We start from the raw sequence: 20,951 nt of genomic DNA, 5'->3' as shown, positions 1-20,951 counted from the left end.
ATGAAGGAAACATGATTTTTATGTAATTATGAGATCTCGAATCTCCTTTATTTTTCTTTAGTTTTTGGGTTTTGAAATTAGAATGTAATAAATAGGTTTATTATGTAAATTTATTTATTGTATTTTTCGAAGAAGGTTAAAGATGGAGATTGGAACTCACTCCCGCTACATGGATCAAGATGGAACATCAAGACAAGATTCTCGGGTCCAAGGATGGATTCCAAACTTCTATTTATTGTTCATTTTGATAGGATAGGCCACACTAGGACTTTTACTGTTTTTACGTTTTCATTCTTATTGCTTTTCATTCACATGTTAGTTTATGCATCATATTCCGCCTAAAACCAAACCACCTACTACTAAAATGCATGAAAATTGACTCATATAGGTTGTATGTTAGTTTTCATGGACATACAGATGTCACACACTTATTAAGCCATCGCCTTAGTTTATTCATTCTCGCATGCTAGATATTAGTTCACTTAAAATGAATTAAAATAAAGTTGATGGGATCTTCCTCTAAAACCGGAAATTGAGATTAGTCTTTATAAGGGCAAACAACTATGAATCCCTTCTTCGTCGGTAGGCATAATATGACCCTTTCTACGTTGGATAAGTAGTTGTGTTGACTTAGTTTACCTCAACATCATAGTCCGAAGAGTTTCTCGTGATTATGATGGACTATAGATAGAATTTACATAAATTTATCGACCAAGAATTCTAACGGTAGAATTAGCTAAAAGGTTAGCTTATCAATTTACAGAGAATTGAGTCTTGGGATCATTTATATAATTCTTGAGGGAGGTCAATTGTATAAATGTTTTGAGTCTTCGCGTTATGACTACAGTTCATTAGACTTAAAAATATAAACGATGCACATGCTTATTTTTTTTATTCTACTTCTCGCAGTGTAGAACACGTTTATTTTCATAATACTGTTACAACGAAATGGCTGGAAATAACGCAATCCCAATTCCTAGTGCCACACTTGGACGCGAGTCCTGGCTGAAAGCTTTCATGGACCACATGAATCAGTCCACGCGACTGAAGAATGATGGGTCCAACTTTGCGGACTGGGAGGCGGCACTACGGAATGCTGCAATTGCTGACGGTAAGCTCAAGTACTTAACTGAGCCAATACCGGTCAACCCAGGCCCCAATGCAGGAGTTAACGAGTCACTCGCTTATAGTGACTTCGTTATGGAAGCGGGTGCGATAAAGAACGTACTCATCTTTGCAATGGAAACCAATTTGCAGAGACGCTTCATTGCTCAGGGTGCAAACAAGATTTTCACCATGCTCACTAACGAGTTCTCAAAGGCACCGAGAATCGTTACTTATAAGCATACCTGTCGCTTCTTTGATGCGAAACTCAAGAAGGGCCAACCGGTTAGCCCACACATTCTTCACATGATTGAGAATGTCGAGAAGCTGGAGGCTCTTGATTGAAAAATCAGTGAGAGCATTGTCATTGACCGAATGCTTCATTCTCTTCATGATGGTTTTGCCCTTTTCAGGGCGAACTACTACATGAATGAATTGAAAAAGAGTCCTCATGAGCTACACTCCCTTCTCGTACAGACCGAGAAGGATATGAAATTGAGTGGGAGCATAAAGCAGGATGTTCTCATGATTTCAAACAAAGGTAAAGGTAAGGGCAAGGCTCATGGCGACCTAGCTGTAGGTAAGCCAAAGTTTAAGAAGCCAGGAAACGGTAAAAGTGCGCCTGGTGAGACTAGTGGCTCACAGGGCAAAGCAAAGAGCAAGGGCGGTGACATAGAGTGCCACCATTGTCACAAGACTGGACATTGGAGGAGGAACTGTCCCGTCTACCGTGAGGACATCAAAGCAGGCCGCGTCGTTCCTGTTGGTATGTCATCTTATATTCATATGATTGAGATTAACCATGCAAGTTTCGGAACTTGGGTACTAGATACTGGTTGTGGTTCTCATCTGTGTAATCATTTGCAGGGCCTAAAGAACATCATACCTCTCGGAAAAGGTGATGTGGATCTGCGAGTCGGGAATGGAGCACGAGTTGCTTCTGTTTCGAAGGGAACATATGTAATCCAACTCCCTAGTGGTTTTGAGTTATTTTTGTATAACTGTTACTATGTACCCAGTTTGTCTAAGAACATTATTTCTATTTCCGTACTTGCTAAAGACGGTTTTGCATTTTCAATAAACGATAATAGCTGTATTTTCTCTTTCAATGAAATGACTTATGGCAAAGCAGTTTCCATGAATGGAATTTACATCTTAGATCAAACCACGGAAGTATTACACAAGAATAATAAGAAATTAAAGGTTGGTGACAAAGATCAAACCTATCTATGGCATTGTCGAATGGGACACATAAATGAGAAACGCGTGAAGAAACTCGTCGATAATGGGACTATTCCCGCATTCGATTTTTCTACATATGGCACGTGTGAATCATGTCTCATTGGCAAGATGACTCAAATTTCCTTCAAAGGTGTTGGAATGCGCGCTAGTGACTTATTAGGACTCATACATACTGATGTTTGTGGATCTATGTCAATTACCCTTAGAGATGGCTATAGATATTTTATCACTTTCACGGACGATTTGAGTAGATACGGATATGTCTACTTGATGAAGCATAAAAGTGAGTCCTTTGAGAAATTTAAGGAATACCAGAACAGGGTACGAAACCAACTAGGTAGAAAGGTTAAAGCACTCCGTTCAGATCGGGGTGGCGAATATCTTTCAAATGAGTTTGATCAACACCTTAAAGACTGTGGAATCGTTCTACAGTTAACTCCACCTGGAACACCTCAATTAAATGGTGTGTCCGAACGGAGAAATTGAAACTTACTTGATATGGTTCGATCCATGATGAGTCACACGGTAGTGCCTGATTCATTATGGGGTTTTGCTCTTTTGTCAGCTGCTCTTATACTTAACCGAAGTCCGTCTAAAGCTGTCGACAAGACTCCATATGAAATGTGGAAGGGAACGGTCCCTAACTTGTCCTTTATTCGGGTTTGGGGCTGCAAGGCTTATGTCAAGTGCAGACACGAGGATAAGCTCGGCCCGTGATCGGTCAAGGCATACTTTATAGGTTATCCAAAAGGAACATTTGGTCATTACTTCTATTCGCCTACCGAACATCGAGTTTTTGTTGCGGCTAGTGCGACGTTCTTAGAGAAAGAATTTCTCGAGAACAAGACGAGTAATAGAACCTTCGAGCTGTCGGAGATTCCAGAACCAACAACCGAGGAACGGATGGAGGAAGTTGTTCCTCCAACTGATGATACGGTTAATATTCCTGAGGAACCTAGGAGGTCGGGTAGAGTCTCTCATCCTCCGGACAGATACATTGGTATGGTCGAGGAGAATGACGTTTTACTCCTAGAGAGTAATGAACCCGCTACCTATAAAGGTGCCATGACCTGTTCCGACTCAAAGCTATGGCTCGAAGCCATGCAATATGAGATGGACTCCATGTATGGGAATGACGTGTGGGATCTAGTTGATTTACCTAATTAGGTAAAACCTCTACAGTGCAAATGGCTTTACAAAATAAAGTGTTCTGTAGACGCGCAACCAGATACCTATAAGGCACGACTTGTGGCAAAAGGTTTCATTCAAGTGCACGGACTGCATTATGATGAGATTTTTGCACCTGTAGTCATGCTACGTTCCATTCGGATAATCTTAGCGATTGCCGCATTTCATGATTATGAAATTTGGCAAATGGATGTGAAAACCGCCTTCTTAAACGGTTATTTGGAGGAAGAGTTGTACATGGTGCAACCCGAAGGTTTCATAAATCCTGAACATCCTAAGAAAGTATGCAAGCTTAAGCGTTCCATTTATGGACTTAAGCAAGCTTCTCGGAGTTGGAATCATCGTTTCGACCAGGTGATAAAAGAGTATGGCTTCACTCGATCGGTCGAGGAACCATGCTTATATATCAAGTCGAGTGGGAGCAAGATTGTATTCTTGATATTGTATGTCGATGACATACTCTTGATTGGGAATGACATTCCTCTCCTATCTTCGGTTAAATAATGGTTGAAGAACCATTTCCAGATGAAAGATCTGGGTGAGGCACAGCGCATTTGGGGAATCCGTATCTACCGAGATAGATCACGACGGACATTGTCACTTAGTCAGGAGTCTTATTTGGATAAGATTCTTGAGAAGTTCAGCATGACCAACTCCAAGAAGGGGAACCTTCCAATGACGACTGGGATGCAGTTGAGCAAGTCTCAGTCACCCACAACGCCTGAAGGGATTGAGCGCATGAGTCGTGTTCCTTATACATTTGCAATAGGATCGATCATGTATGCCATAATATGCACACGTCCAGACGTGGCATATGCATTGAGTATGATGAGTCGATACCAAAAGACTTCAGGTGAAACACACTGGATAGCTGTCAAAAACATCCTCAAGTACCTATGGAGGACTAAGGATTGGGTATTGACTTATGGACGCAATACTAAGCTATGCGCAATCGGTTACGCAGATGCTAGCTTCCAAACGGATCGAGATGATTCAAAATCTCAGTCCGGGTTCGTCGTCACTCTTAATGGTGTTGCAGTCAGCTGGAAGAGTTCCAAACAGAGTGTTGTAGCAGATTTTACTACTGAATCCGAGTACTATGCCGCTTCGGAGGCAGCAAAGGAAGCGATATAGATGCGTCAATTCTTACAAGGACTTTCGGTAGTTCCTAGTTCGAATGACCCGATCACCATCTATTGTGATAATAGAGGTGTCATCTTCCAGGCTAAGGAGCCAAAGTCTAGCAACAAATCTAGACATATACATCGGAAAGCTCACCTGATCCGTGATTACGTGGAGCAAGGGGAGATAGTGATAGACAAGATTGCGATGGATGATAACATCGCGGATCCTCTCACTAAACCGTTAAATTATGATAAGCATGTAGGGCACGTTAATTCCATGGGAATTAAACGTGTTCCTGAGTTGTAGTACTTGATTATGGATTTGATACATTATCTTTTTCATATATACTATTTATAACTTCATCATTTTATTATAATATTTTGTTTTTCATATGGATTGTACTGACAACATTGAACGCCACAAAGTGAACTGAATTACATTATATTTGTGTTGGTCCGTCATCATCAATGTGAGATGATAACTCCGGCTATTATATTGTGCAGTCGATTGATGGTGGGTTCAACTAGCCATAAGTCAAACGGTTGACTGATCGATCACAAATACGAGATTATAACGATACCTCGTAGGACAACTTTTTGTGACAACGTAATGGAGTCCTAAATGTTTAAAAACATTCGGTGCCAGGTCGTGGATAGGACATCTATTGTGTTCCTAGAGTCGATTCTTTTGACTATCGACTGTCTCTTGAGATTAAGGCAGTTTTTGGGTGACTTTGGTTTCTTTCTCACGGTCTGCCGTAACTGGAGGCTAAGTAGATTTTTTCTGGGTCATTTCATACTGTGCTTACATCTGCAGGATTCGAGTTGAAGAAAATATCCAACCCTTATCAGATATAGTTATTTCTCAGGGCCACTCGAGGAGTTGTAACTGAAATGCATGGCCATGCTCAAATGTTGATTCGTTTATCAGTTAAGTTACTCTCTAGTTGGGGAAACCACTCTTGATATTCATCGCTTGTAAAATACGACCTTTGTGAATACGGATTTGCAAATTGTTTTACATTGAGTAGGAGAAATTTTAGGATATGAGAATCGGTTATCGAACATACACTTGTGAGGACAAGTGGGAGTTTGTTGGAGCTTGTGTCCTCCACAAATTAGTATGATAACATTTGTAAATCTCTTACAGGTTCACAAGGGTATACTTCGTGTATTTAATCAGTTGATTAACGTTTACCTAATAACGGTTGGCTTGCTAGAAAGTTTGACGTTATTATCATACAGATGGCGGTGATCGACTGGTCCCTAAATGTCACACCTATAGGATATGTTTGAGAGATGTGATTATAGAAATATGATCACATTTATGCCTAATATGACTAAACAGTTAGTCAATGTGTTGATGAGACAATTATTTAATGAAGATTAAATAATATTAGTTGAGACGAATTAACTGTCAATTCGTAAATTGAATATAATAAGTTATATTTAATTAAATGTATGTAATATTAGCTTGGACGAATTAATCTGTTAATTCGTGATTAAATGTAATCGGTTATATTTAATATCAACAAGATGAATGTGTCATAGTGGTAATAGTGAGGGTACACAAACCAAGAGGTCATGGGTTCGATCATCACTAGATGACAATTTAACACATTTTATACATTTTTGGAAAAACCAAAAATAAGGAGATCATACTCCTTATTTCGGTTACATGGGCTGAATTAGGGTAGATTATATCTACCTTATTCACTCCCATTTTTCGGTTCCAATAAGAGGAGAAAGGGAGATCATTTTCTAACCCTAATTCTCTTTTAACCTAATCTCTCCCTCTCATAAAAAAAACACAAAAACAACCTAAATTTTACAGAAAAATTGGATCGATTCTAGCATAATCAAAAGGGCATATCTCATATCGTCTTGGGTGCAACTAATAGGCGAATATCAATTTTGATATTGTTCTTAGGCCGTATTTGCTAGGACCGAAGGTTATTTTTGAATCCTTTACTTTTGTTTATGTATTTTATTTTATGACTAGTGATCGTTTTCATTAAATTCGTTATAATCCTTTAATAATAAGGGAAGTATACAGACTATTTCCCACAACTATAGTTGGTAGTCCGCTTCTAATTCTTCATAAAGTTGTCTTTCCAGCCTTGAAATGCGCACCAAGTTCATTTCTTGTGTAAATACTTCATGTCAAATGCAATGCAAGGTACTCGGGGACGGATTTAGCTTGATTTCCGCTGGATTCTTCACATTTCTGCAATAATGTACAAAAACACGAAAGTAGACGGAAATAGGAAGAATAGTAGCATAAACTACATAAATGAGCTCTGAAATGCGTGTAAAATAGGGTGTAAAACATCATATAAAAGACACGCATCAGCATACATATTGAATGATGTGTTGTATGAATATGTTGGATGGATGGGTGTTATGTGGTTGAATGGAGGTGTGGTGAAAAAGATAAAGGTAATTGTTTATGATAACGTGAATTGTGGTTGGGATCACTACTAGTTACTATTGTTTATATGCATATGATTGGATGAATAAATTGTATGAATACGTGTATGAATATGATCTATGAATTGGTTTGAAAGGATGAAGTAAGGAATTGCATGAGAATATGAAATTCATGTGGAGAACATGTTTACGTGATGGAAGTGGATTTTCTACTTTTTCTATATTAGCAACATGTGAATAGGGGATTTTATGTCGTATATATTATTGTTGTACGTAAAGTTATAGAATAAAAGCATGTGGGCAATACACGATTAACAAGTTAAATAATATATGTGCATGATGGATGTTGTTGCTTGGCTTTTGAAGATAGTAACATGTGATTAGGAATACTGGTCTTATGAGTATTGAGTTGTTTTTCTTTACCTTGTTGTTGTTTAAGTTGTTTGGAAGTGAAAATCAAGTAGTTATGTTGTCCGATTATAGAGAAGTTGTCTTTAAACTGTTATAACTTGATATGCATAAATGATTTTAGTGTGATTCCAGTTGGAGGTGATATCTTGTTCTTTTAAGATTCTAACGATAGGTCACACGCCCAAAATGACCAAGAAACGAGTGAGATATGACCGTTTTACGAAAATTGGACAGTGTTGAGAACTGCATAGGGTACTCGATCGAGTGGCCCTTACTCGATCGAGTAGACCTCTTGTTACTCGATCGAGTAGCCCTTACTCGGTCGAGTAGCCCTGGTAATTTGTTGTACGTGCCTCTGACCTTCACCTACTCGATCGAGTAAGTCACTTACTCGATCGAGTGACCTGTACTCGATCTAGTGACCCTTGTTATGGGTCATATGCTTATGTTTTGACTTCGTTGCATATTATGTTTAAGTCAAAGGTGTTATTTTGCTTCTTTATGCATTGTTTTACATGTATGTTGGTCTTGATACGTAAGTTACCCAATCTTATGGTGTAGTGAGTGGCACTTTATGGTGGATATGAGTTCGGTGGGGAGGACATGAGTTATATGTGGTTGTGATGGATAGTGGAAAAAGAAAAGGAACATTGATGAGCTGATTGAGGCATGGTGCAAGTTTTGTGAGACGTGGTGAGTGATATATTTACGAATTTGAGTAATGTAAAGGTAATTGTATATGAGCAAGGAGTGATGTAGGTGTAAGAAACGTGAGAATGAAACGGTTGAAAGGAAGGATGTGGATAGTAGCAACTTGAGATGTGTAAGGAATTATGGAGGGAGATGCTTAGATTGTGTTGGTTCATAATATATGTAATGAAAGGTTGTTGTAGAGGGATGGAGAAGAGTGGTGTATAGTGAACTTGGATGGAAGACATGTCGCGACGTGGATTTGTAGATAGTGAGTGAGTTTGGGAGATTTGGTTTATTAAGAGGTAAAACTAGTGTGTGCTTTTCTTGGGCAATTAACGGTATGAAACGAGTTTTGGTTTGTGAGTGATAGCGTGATGAGAGAAGATCCATGGTAAGAAAGATTGAGATGGTACTGATATGAAATAATGGAATTTGAATTATGGAGCAACGAAAAGGTAACTGGATTACTAGAGAGTTAGATACAAGGAGTAAGGAGATGAACTATTAATTGGTATTGTTGAGTGTAAAGAGAAAAGAAGGATAAAAGTAAGCTGAGAAAAATGTTGACCGGAGTTATGTGATATAGAAGTAAGGAATCGTCGAGATGTATGATACTATCTTGAGAATGTGAGTTAATGGTTATATAAGAGTTTCAAGACAACATGGTTAGTCATGAGTTTCGAGGAATTAAGGGAGTGAGAAGTTGGTAGAGTATCTGCACGGCATGAGATTTTGGTGGAGAGTTAGATGACGAAAAAATTAAGGATAATATTGGGAAGAATGTTGAGGTAAATTTTGTTGGTGGATTTGATGTTCGTTATTTGGAATGCTAACCGAAGATAGGAAATGAACTGTTATATTTAGAATTGAGTGTAAGAGATTTGTTATATGAGCAGTGGTGGTATTGTGGTGTTGTCACTAGTGGTTAATGGTGGTGATAGGTAAAAAAGATAACAACTCTAAAGAGGTTGATTTTGTAAAGGCCGGTTTAATATGTACAGTTGTAAGGAAGTATAAGACGTGATCTTAGGAGGCGGTTGCTAGTAGTTGAGTATTAGTTGTATGGTTATATTTGGCAGGGGGTGATATGGTTATGAGAATGGGAGCATATGTTATGAGGGGCATACGAGTTAAGCTCGGGCGAGCTGTAACATTTATCAAGTGGTAACTTACGTGATCAGGATTGACTAGTTGGATGTCATTACGGGTCTGAGATGTATATAAATGTTTGTGTGAGGTTCTGACCTCACGAGAAGCGGTATGGTGGATATTTATAAAGTTGTTATCTGAATGTTCTGTAATATATGTTGGATACGGTAACCTAATGGAATGATGTTCAAAAGTGATAGTTTGGGTGATCTGGCATGGCTAGTTATACTTGTATGTGTATTCATGATATATGTTTAAGAAGGTATGGATGATATACATGAGGTTCTTGTCTGTTTATTCCGTATAATATGTTGTGTTGTGATCTAGTAAAGCAGCTTTGAGTAAGTTTTCTTGTCCGTAAAGTTATACTAAGTCAGTGTTTATGGGATTGTGTAAGTTGTGATGTCTATCTATGTGGTAGTGGTGCCTCGGGTGGTGATCCGGGCACGGTACTTCGTGTTGTGATACAGGTATTTTCGCGCTGCGGTGCGGCTGTTGGTGGCGGTGTTGTGATGCCGTCACCGGTTGTGGTGGAGTAGGCGGGATGATTACGATACGAGTTTCGAAAGTACATACCAGCTATACATGGTATGTTGTTTTGTTTGCTGCTGCTTCCTGTGAGTTTCAGTTTGTACAGATAGAAGGTTGTTTTGTTTATTGATGTTTCTTACCAATTTCAGTTTGGGAGTGTGGGTAGAGTATGGTATGGAAGAGAGTTGGGTATGTTTTCATTGTTGTCATGGTATAGTGATACCCTGTTGATGGGACACAGCTACGAGAGGTTATTGGGGTACTTGTGATGTTCTTTTAGAGGAGGCATTGGTTGACATAGTAATGGCAAGTGATTTGTGGAACATGTGTTGTACAGATCTGGACGCTGCAGATGGTTCATAATCAGACATTGGGACAATGAGTGTAGGGTGTTGGGAATTAGTGTCATGTTAAGTTATGTATGAGTTTTGCGGTAATGAAAGAAAAGAACTTAAGGATCTAGTGTGAATGTACGTAACAAGTGTGAATCGTGAGTTATGCTTTTGGCGATAGGTATTTTATATAGAGAGGTATGTTGTGTTGCGGTAATGTGGAAGAGTTGGAGTGTTGGTTATGCTAAGAATTTTGTGGTATTGGTTAGATGGAGTGCAGAATAAGTTGAGGTATGAAACTGTTTAAGTGAGAGAGCCTTAGAAATAGGAATGGTTATAGTTGTGAGGTTATAGGCGGTTATCTTTGACATATGGTGGTGACGAAGATAATGAGAAAATATAGCTAAGGATCTAGTATTAGTGAGTTACGACGACGTAACATTTATCTTAAGAGGAGTAGGATGCGGCAAAAAGTGTTTGATGGTTGTACATGTTGTAGTATAATTGGAAGTAGAGTGTTGATGTAGCATAAATAATGGATTTGTATATATTGTGGTTGATATTGTTAGAAGATCGTGGTCGTGCTTGTAATAGTGTGATGTCCAGGAGTGAGAGAATTCTTTGATAGTGTTGACAGTTGGGTGAGGATGTTTATGAGTTCGATAGTGTTGACAGTTGGATGATGATGTTATGAGTGGGAGTAAACTTCGAGCACGAAGTTCCTTTTAAGGGTGGTAGAATGTAACATTCTGTTTGATGTTATGAGTGTCTTGATATTAGTTTTTTTTTTCTAGTAGATAATATGTTAATAAAACGGAGCTAGCGACGTTTAGGGATTGTATTCGATAGTGAATGAAGTTACGGTCGAGAGGCTATAATGTAGTTGATACGATATCGTGAGCCATGTTGTGGAGGTAGGCATAGTTGGTGGAGCTGGTGTTAAGAGTTCATGTTTTATAGGTTGGGGTTTGTTTTTAGTTCTTAGTTGCGTTGTTGTGTCTTGACCGAGTTAGTATGTTTGTTTTGAGTATGGGTTGAACTTCGGGGACGAAGTTCTTTTTAAGGAGGGAAGACTGTAATACTACGGTTTTCTATGTCTATGGGTACTCTATCGAGTAGGGCTTACTCTGTCGAGAAAGTAAGTTTGGGTTATGAAACAGTGTTCTGCTGAAGAGTACTCAATCGAGTAAGTCAGGGACTCGATCGAGTAAGGGTCACTCGATCGAGTAAGTTATTTACTCGATCGAGTAAGTTACTTTTGCGGATTGTTTTAGTCGTGTTGTTAGTAACGCGTGATTGATATATTAAGCTTTCCATCACTTTCTTCATCATTTGTATCTTTTCTAAAAACCTCTCAAGAGAGAAAAGAAGTTACGTTGTCTTCGTTCGTCGCGTTACTATCAAATCCCAAGGCTTGTGTCGTCGGAATCCTGAGTTCTTTATACCGTTGAGACCGTCATATTGTGGGTAAGATCCTTATACCATTTTTATGTTGATCTTTTAACTTTGTTTTAAACCCTAATTGGGTAATTTGGGGGTTTTGGAAATATTGTTGATGTTAGATTGTGATTGTATGATTGTATGTTTGATAGGAAGTGATTTCATTGAAGAACGATTTTGATTAGCTAATTGTGACGATCTTGGTGATTGTTGTCCAGGTAGTGTTTCCCTACTCAGTATTGGTTACATAGTATTGTTGGTGATTGTTGTTGTTGTTGATGATTCTTTATCGTATTGGCATTGGTTTTGGTAATAGTTGTTTGTATAAGGTGATTGTTGTATAACTGTCTGTGATCTTCGGGGTGCGTCCCTGGCTAAGTGGAGTCACTTGCAGGAGTGGCTTCACGCCCTTGATTCGCCTTCTGTGGAACCCGCCATAGAAGGGATGTGCACATTAATGAACATGGGTTTATCGCTCGGATGAGATGAGCGGGGATTAGGTGGGAACGACTACGGTCCCACACTAGCGGTGTGGAATACTTGTTGCGATGAATATTCTGGCAGGGCTACACACATAGTGTGTAGTCAGGTGTGTGGTGATGTGATGGAGTTTGGGTTGATTGAACTGGTTGTGGTATTGTTTTATTGCAGCTATTTGTTTTGTGTAATTAGTACTGACCCCGTTTAAATGTTTTAAAAACTGTGGTGATCCATTCGGGGGTGGTGAGCATTTGTCTAGCAGGTATACTATGGATGCGCACGGAATTAGATGGGGATAGAGTTGCCAAGAGTCTGATAGTAGTCTTCCGCTGTGTTGTCTTTATACTTTTGTTACTTCAGTTGTAGTTTGGTTGTAAGAACAGTTGTACTTTGATTTACAGTTAGTTTTGTTATGAAATCACTTAAACTTATTTATTAAAGTACGTTCTTTTATGGTCTATTTGATATACATTGCCTCGGGTAACCGAGATGGTAGCATTCTCATGCTTTAAGTGGTCCTGGTAAGGCACTTGAAGTATGGGGGTGTTACAGTAAGGCCGACTGAACGCCCCAGCTTTTGGTCCGGAGATGGGGACACTACCGGGGTATTCAAGGCCTATGGTATTCAACCCTCGGATTAGGGTCATAGGATTCCTCACAACGACGGTCACTTGCTTGGTTCTTGGGAGGGACCGCATTATACCACCGGGAGTTTCTTTAGTGATGAACATCAAGGTGCATGCTACCGAGAGAATGTTGGTGGTGATTACCAAGGTAACATGGATAGTTCGTTCCAAGAGGAGGTGGGAGGTGTCTCTCACGAGGGTGGGGACAATGTTTTTCATGGAAGCGGGAATAGAGGAGGAGCATCTAGTTGGGCACCGGGACTTATGGAGTATCACGGCTGCTTTGTCAACGCAATAGTAGAAGACGCGATGATGGACACCTCGGCCGATACAAGGAGTGAAGAGCTTAGAAGTCATAGGTAAACAACCAAGGAGCCTTGGTTCGGTGGGTGAAGAGGCTTGGCAAGACGAGGAATTTCTCTTCTTAGTTTTGCTTACTTATATGGAAACTTGTTTGACCTTGTGTCGGTTGGATCTCGAACAATTGGTTTTCTTGTGTTGTAAACTCGGCCATAAGGCCAAAACCTAATAGATGTTATATGGTAAGATGGTTCTATGATCACCATTGAGACCCTTTGCAAGTATACTCGACCATAGGTAAGCTTAAAGACCATAAATGGCCGAATTTTAGACTGTCAGGTGACACTCGGCCGAGTGCCATTTTCACTTGACCGAGTGCCGGTCCACTCGACCAAGTGCCCCATTTCACTCGATCGAGTGAGCCGAAACAGGCCCTGGGAACTTTCCGAGTGACACCCGCACTGGATCGAGTGACACCCTCACTCGACCAAGTTACATCCCCAATTGACCGAGTAAGTCTCTACTTGATCGAGTGGACTATTTTGATCTTGTTTTAATTGTTTTAAACCGACATGGATTGAGCACTTTCGTTTTATGACCCTACCGACCTCCTAATAGTTGCGTAAGTGTAGAAATCATTAACGAATAAATTGGAATGAGTTGTTTACATTGATATGTGCCGCTTTGTACGTTGTAACATGAAATATGTTTAGTCGATGGGTAGGAACTAGCATGCTTAGTAAGGATAATAATGATGCGGTAATTGATAAGCATAAATAAGAATTATATGAGTCTTATACATGATCGAGTCTTGTGGTGACTAGAGTGGGACGATATGATACAAGGATAGATAAGAACACATGCGTGATCACGTGGTTTATGCACAACATGAATTAGTCGGGAATAAGGAATATGGAAGAAAGTGAATCACACTAGACGAGGTACTCGACCGTGTTACGATTATTATGTACGGAGTCATGAGTTATACATGTATACCTAGAGTCACAAACTATGCACGATACGACTGGACCTTAGCTATGATAGTGGGAATGAATGTTGAGCTTGACTTGTACTTGGATCCACGAGCCTATATCGAGTGAATAAGAGAACCCTTCTCGCGAGATATCGAGTGGTGAACTTCGGGACAAAGTTCTCTTTTAAGAGGAGTGAATGTAACAGGAAGGAATAAGAAAGGGCATGAGAACGTTAAAGAGCATGTACGGTAAAACACTAGCGAGAGAGACGAGTGAATGCTTGAGGAAGAGATTGACAGTGAGGCATGACATGAATGAGATGTAAGAAAGTTTTAAAGGAAAAGTGAGGGTGAGGCAAACTTCGAGGACAAAGTTCATTTTAAGGAGGCAAGATTGTAATATCCGGCCTTTGTAGGACCCGTACTTAGACCATGGGACGCGTGAGAGGATATTTAGACCGATAAGAGATCACTCGAGAGGAAAGGATAGCCTTACACTAAACCTAGACTAGACTAAATGGTGTTGCAGCGGATCGAGTGGGTCCACTCGGTCGAGTAAAGAGTATACTCGACCGAGTGAGTCCACTCGACGGAGTAGAGTTCTACTCGGCTGAGTAAGTCCACTCGACCGAGTGGATTCGGCACTCGGTCGAGTGACGCTGTTTTAGAATACGGGATTTAAACCCTTTTCTTCCCTAACCCTAAAATCATTTTCATCTTCCTCCTTATGTCTCCAAACTCTCTCCCTTCGCTCTAAACTCTCACAAACACCTACTACTTGGGATTCAAGCTTGTATTAGAAGGTTTCCCACCTTCCTCTTCATCTCCTTCACCTAGTAAGTAAAGATCTACCCTTTTCTAGTCTTTTAAACACTAACTTTTGGGGGAATTCGTTATGGGTAATTAATTAGTCATTAGCATGAGTAATAAGAGTAATTAAGGGGTAATGATAAGGGGTTTTGTAGTAAAAACTAGTATAGGATGTATTGTGATAGTTATCATGTGATTTGTATAGTATGAGACGGTTCCTCGATACGGTTTCGGCCCGGATTCAAGTAGCTTGAGGAGATTGCTAAAAGGTAGGTTAATCCTACTCGTTTTCAATAACGTGACGTTGTTTATGTTGATGTTGTAGTTAGTCTTACATAATTAGGGGATTTGCATTATAACATATTTAGTGGTAATCACATCATTAAGAGGATGATTATGATATGTTGGGTGTGGTTCATGTATTGGTTATTATCATATATGTTGGAGGATTTGTTGTTGTTGTTGTTGTGGAAACGTAAGACGGTTGGGAGACCGTCTTACGCTTAATTCGCCTCTTGGATCTTCCCACTCCAAGAGGGATGTGCACATTAATGGCTTGAGTCACGGAGGGACTCGTGTGGTTGAGGCACGACGTGTGGTAGGGGATCCGGTTGGCTTCCGGACCCGGTACGTCTGGGCGTGTCCCGGTACCTATTTGTGATGTTGGTATGTCTGGGCGTGTCCCGGTACTAGTGTGGTTGTCGCTATGTCTAGGCTTGTCCCGGTACCGTGGTAGTGGAGGTTGGTTGATAGTGCGTCATTCATATTAGGAGTCTTGTTGCATATTCACACACTTGAGTCGTGTCATATTTTATTTGTTTATTGAAACTGACGTGTTGTGTGTCTGTGTAATTCTCACCTGTTTCTAGGGTGGCCTGTGTCGATCCATATGATATTTCAGATCATATGGGGAGCGGGTTAAGTACAGGTTGTTTGGATAGCACGCGGGAGACGGGACGAGCTTGACGAGTCACGAGACGAGGATAGTTAGTTACATGAGTATTGTGGTCATGAGTTGTACTTTATTCATTAGTTAATGATTTGTAATCACCAAACTTTTCATTTATAATATATGTTTCTTTATTGTATCTCCGATTTACGGCATCCGAAAACCGAGAATGTAACATCTCCCAATTACCTTGGCCGGGTAAGAAGGGGGTGTTACAATATCAATCTATATGCTATAGTTTAACTATATTTACGAAAGAACCGCCATAAAAGTTCCGTGAATTTCACGGGAAACTAAACTAATTTCTCTTAATTAGTGTAGTTTTATATAACGAGTACACTAATACAATAAGTAACTATGATGTGATGAACCATAATTTTTCGTTAGTTATTACAGTAAGTCTCACATCAATTGAGATCCTCTCCATATTTTTTCTCCATTTCTGATACGAATGCGGAAGCTAGTAACGGAATTTAACGAACTTAAGGGTATCACGTGTTTGGCGTGACAAACAAACAAAAAATAACGAACACCAAAAAGGGGATATTTACTCAGATTATACCTATAATCCGAATAATGGTGATTTATAGTCAAGACCTTGACTATAGCACGTGTTAAAGTTTGAAAACGCGTCAAACTAAAACAATATCGGAACGAAAACTCGTCGATCCTGGCTCATACTTGTAAACGTGAATTTTTTTTATTAAAAATAACATACAAAACTCCCTATAAATAAGTATACTCTCATTAACCGACGAGATTTATCTATCAACTAAAAGATAACTAATAAGCTAACTAAAAGATAACTATATCCTAAAGTTAATCAATAAGATCTAAAAACTAATAAAATCTACGGTAAATTTATTATTACTTTATTATATAATTCACTTTTTGAAACTTACTCCCTTATATAAATGTTTTCGAAAATTACTCCCATAAAATATCACATTTATCAAATATTGCTCCCATTTAACGAATTCAGTCAATAAAATGAAAATATTCCATTCAAAATTTGAAATTTGGCACTAACTTTTGTTTTTTATGACTATATTGTCTTTACCCTTATATAATTATATTAAATACTTCAATTGCACCGAGAGGGAGAAAGGGATTTAACAAATTTAGGAAGGAGGTTAAATTTTACAAATTTGGGGGGAAGAGTTGATTTAAATTAAGCATATAATAAGGCTAAGGATAATATAGTCATATGCAAGAAAAATTAGTACCAAATTTCAAATTTTGGAGGAAATATTTCTCTTTTGTTTGACCGAAATCACTAACTGGGAACAATATTTGAAAAGAGTTATATTTTATAGGAGTAAGTTTCAAAAAAAATTATATAAGGGAGTAAGTTTCAAAAAGTGAATTATATAAGGGAGTAATAATCAATTTACCCTAAAATCTAATCTTATTTCTAGTTTTATTTTGTATTATACTCCCTTTCTTCAAAAGAACCGTCCCGATTCTTGGAACCATGAAATCCACCGGGATCAAGTATAAGTCTCAATACCCTCGATGCGAAATTGAGGTCAAACAACATTGATGAACCTGAACATGGCGTGAAAGATTCTCTTAGCTCATCTGTATATATCATGCTCATTCATCTGGTTTGATTTCAAAACCCTCTCGTGCCATATCAGCTTGTGTCGTCCACCCCACCACTCTCCATGCACAAAGCTTGAAAGTTCCCCAGTCAATGTTTGAGAATTTAATTTGCTAGAAATATTTATGATGAGCAAACCAGATTAAAAAAAATGACCCCTTAGGAATAGCACCTGCCATGTGATGTGTTCATTTTATATATATTTTTACCCCTCATTTTAGCTCGGTTTTGATTGCATATCATACTTTAATTAGTATTTTTGTGAGCTAATCTTGTGTTCTAGGTGTATTGTTTGTATTTGTCACATTTTGTAGGAATCTAAGCATTTAGAGGCTTTTTCCTATCACATTAGCAAGCACCAAAGGATCACTAAGCTAAGTGGAAGCAAGTGATAATCATACAAGGGCATTTTGGGAAGAAATTAATCCCGAGTCATCAAGAAAACAAGTTGGGTTAATGGATTTGCTAAATGAAGCTCCAAATATTAATCAAGATCATTGGATGCCAAAATTGGATTCAACAAAGGCATTTAATCAAGGCATTAATCGGAGAATTAAGGGACATTTAACATGAACATTGGATCCCTCGAGCATTTAAACAAGAATTGAAGTCAAAATGGCCGGAAACCCACGCCCCCGATCGGGGCTGGCAACCCGGTCGGGGTTGACTCTCTCTTGGATTCTTATGTTATGTCCCTATTTTCTTATAAATAGGGGCCTTAATCCGTCATTAAGGAGATCTTCCTTACGTATTTCATACACTATTCCACTCTCTAGCCTTAAGCAAAATTCTCTCTTACTTTTCATTTGTAGTTTCAATATTGTTAAGCATTTGGTTGTTAAACATTTGGTTCTAATTTATTCAAGCATTTGGTTCCTAATTGTTCTTCCTTGCAAGTTCATTTGCAATTCAATAATCCTAATTCTTGTTTATTTAGTTTACATTTCCATTTAGTTGTCACATCTTTTTATTATTAGTATTTACTTTATATCACATAGTTTATTATTACATTTTATGTTATATCATTTAGTTTATATCATTTCTACAATCATGTTTAACATTTCATACAACATAGTTTATAGTTTACAATTTAATATGAGTAGCTAAATTCCCTTAGTCTAGGGAATAGGGAAGCCATGCAAAATCAAATATGTAAAGTGATAAATTAGGTTGATATAATATTGTCTAATTGTTTCTATCACATGTTTGCGCTACAACGTTTAATCTTTGGTTATTGGTCGTAATCGTAGATTAAGTTTGTTTATTCGTTCTATAAGTCGAGAGGCACGGAATCGGATTAGACTAAGCATGTGTAGTAGGACGGCCTTGTCATAAACGAGAGTTTCTCTAGGACCCGGTCTATGGTTGACACTAATATCGTGAGGTGAGTGTCTTTAAGCCTAAACAATTGACAATGTTAATATTACCGAGTTTAGCATGAACATATATTTACATTTGTATGTATGACCTGACTCCCCTAGACTCCTTTTATCATATAGTTTACATCTTTATAATTTTTAATCATCAAACCAACCAACAAACCAAACCAAACGTAATCGACCTTGATATAAATCTTTCCATAGCATTTCATAACGCAATTCCCGTCTCCTTGTGTTCGACCCCTATTACTACAGTAATTTGTGTCTAGGGTAATTATCTTTGCATAGGTGTGTGATAGCCTATCACCATGTTAATATTTTGTGGCTCTTTAAGCAGGATTGAGTCTAATGTCTCCTCGTCATCATATTCATGAAATATAAGTGGCAAATTGAAATTTAAGACAAAATTATTTTCCACCGAATTTCTTCATAAAAACAAGAACTCTTATAGTAGTGTTCCATCTCTTTCGCCCACATAGGACCGTCTTGGTTTAAGGAAATCAAGAGCCGAAACTCTAACACCATATGATACGAATGCGGAAGCTAGTAACGGATTTTAACGAACTTAAGGGTATCGCATGTTTGGCGTGACAAACAAGCAGAAAATAACGAACACCAAAAAGCGGATATTTGCTCGGATTAGACCTATAATCCGAACAATAATGGTGAATTATAGTCAAAACCTATTGACTATAACCCGTGTTAAAGGTTAAAAACGCGTTAAACTATAACAATATCGGAATAAAAACTCGTCAATCCTGGCTCGCAGTTGTAAAGGTGAAAAATTTCTTATTCAAAATCTGATTAGAGATAACATACAGACGAGATTTCTCTATGGAAAATGAGATGGCGCCACTGGGTGATACTCAAATTGGGTGTCACCGGGGGTATTAGAGTAAATTACGTAGTTATATTCATATCCCTCCACTAAAATTTGAATTCCAAGCTTACACAAATTCTTGTTTGTGACGGCACATATCCGTCACTCTTGAGTGACGGATACCATTTTACCTCACAAAGTACCCACTTTTTCTCTCTCTGCAACACTATTCATGTGGTCCCCTTTCTCCACTAACCCATTTTGTTACCATTTTATCTCACAAATATCCGCCACAAATGGTAACCCGTTACAAGGGAGACCAATTGCCAAGCTTATTAGTACAAAAGGGTAGTTTAGGAATTTAAAATTGCATGATTAATTAGAAATAACAAATATTAAATAATAAATTGCAGATTTTTCCTAACACTTTGCCACCTTTTGAGGAAAAATGTTACAACAAACAAATTGCTTTCCATTTTTGTTCACGGTTTAATGTCATATTGATGAGATGAATGAGTAATAATAATTCAAAATAGGAATATGAGAAAAAATGGACAAGAAATAAAAAGAAGACAATGGAGAAGATCCTAGCTCGTCCCACCTCACTTTTTCTTATAGACTTCTTTTTGTTCTTTAATCAACACAATTTCACCCTTTCCTAGTTTCATTGAAGACCTCTAGATATTTAGCTTTTAATTTAAATCATGGTCATTCACAATTCTTCAATTCTCTTGCTTTTTCTACATCAAACAAATACAATAGCGAAAAAAAAAATCCTATTTTTGGCGTAAATTTTCCATTTAAATATTTCTAATACAAAAAATTAATTTAAATCAAACAAAAAAAACAAATTAAACTCCCAAACAATTAATAAATCTACAAAAACTATAAAGATGATTATTCAATTGAACAAGGATGGCTTCATGATACTAATCATGCTAATTATTTTAATGTCGTCTTTTCATTCAAGCCGAGGAGGATTACAAGAAGACGCATGGGTTCGTATGATTAACGATTTATCCGATGGCAAAAGACTACTAGCCCATTGTGAATCGGGAGACGATGATCTTGGAACACACCCACTTCAAAATGGGGAGTATTACGAATTTAAATTCGGTCCAAGCTTTTTAAGAAATACATTGTTTCATTGTGAGTTTCAATGGGATGGCCAAATACATAATTTCAAGATTTATGATCAAAATAGAGACGCAGCTGAATGTTGGGACCAATGTTATTGGAAAATCAAAGAATCGGGTCCGTGCAGGCTCAACTCCAACACCCAAGCATACGATATATGTTATCAATACGAATCAGATTAGCGGCAATTGGGTGAAAACCAAAACAATAAGTTTCCTGAGAGACGGTCT

The sequence above is a fragment of the Silene latifolia genome, chromosome 2 (assembly GCF_048544455.1).
Source record: "Silene latifolia isolate original U9 population chromosome 2, ASM4854445v1, whole genome shotgun sequence".
In the NCBI taxonomy this organism is placed as follows: domain Eukaryota; kingdom Viridiplantae; phylum Streptophyta; class Magnoliopsida; order Caryophyllales; family Caryophyllaceae; genus Silene; species Silene latifolia.
This window is presented reverse-complemented; position numbering follows the sequence as displayed.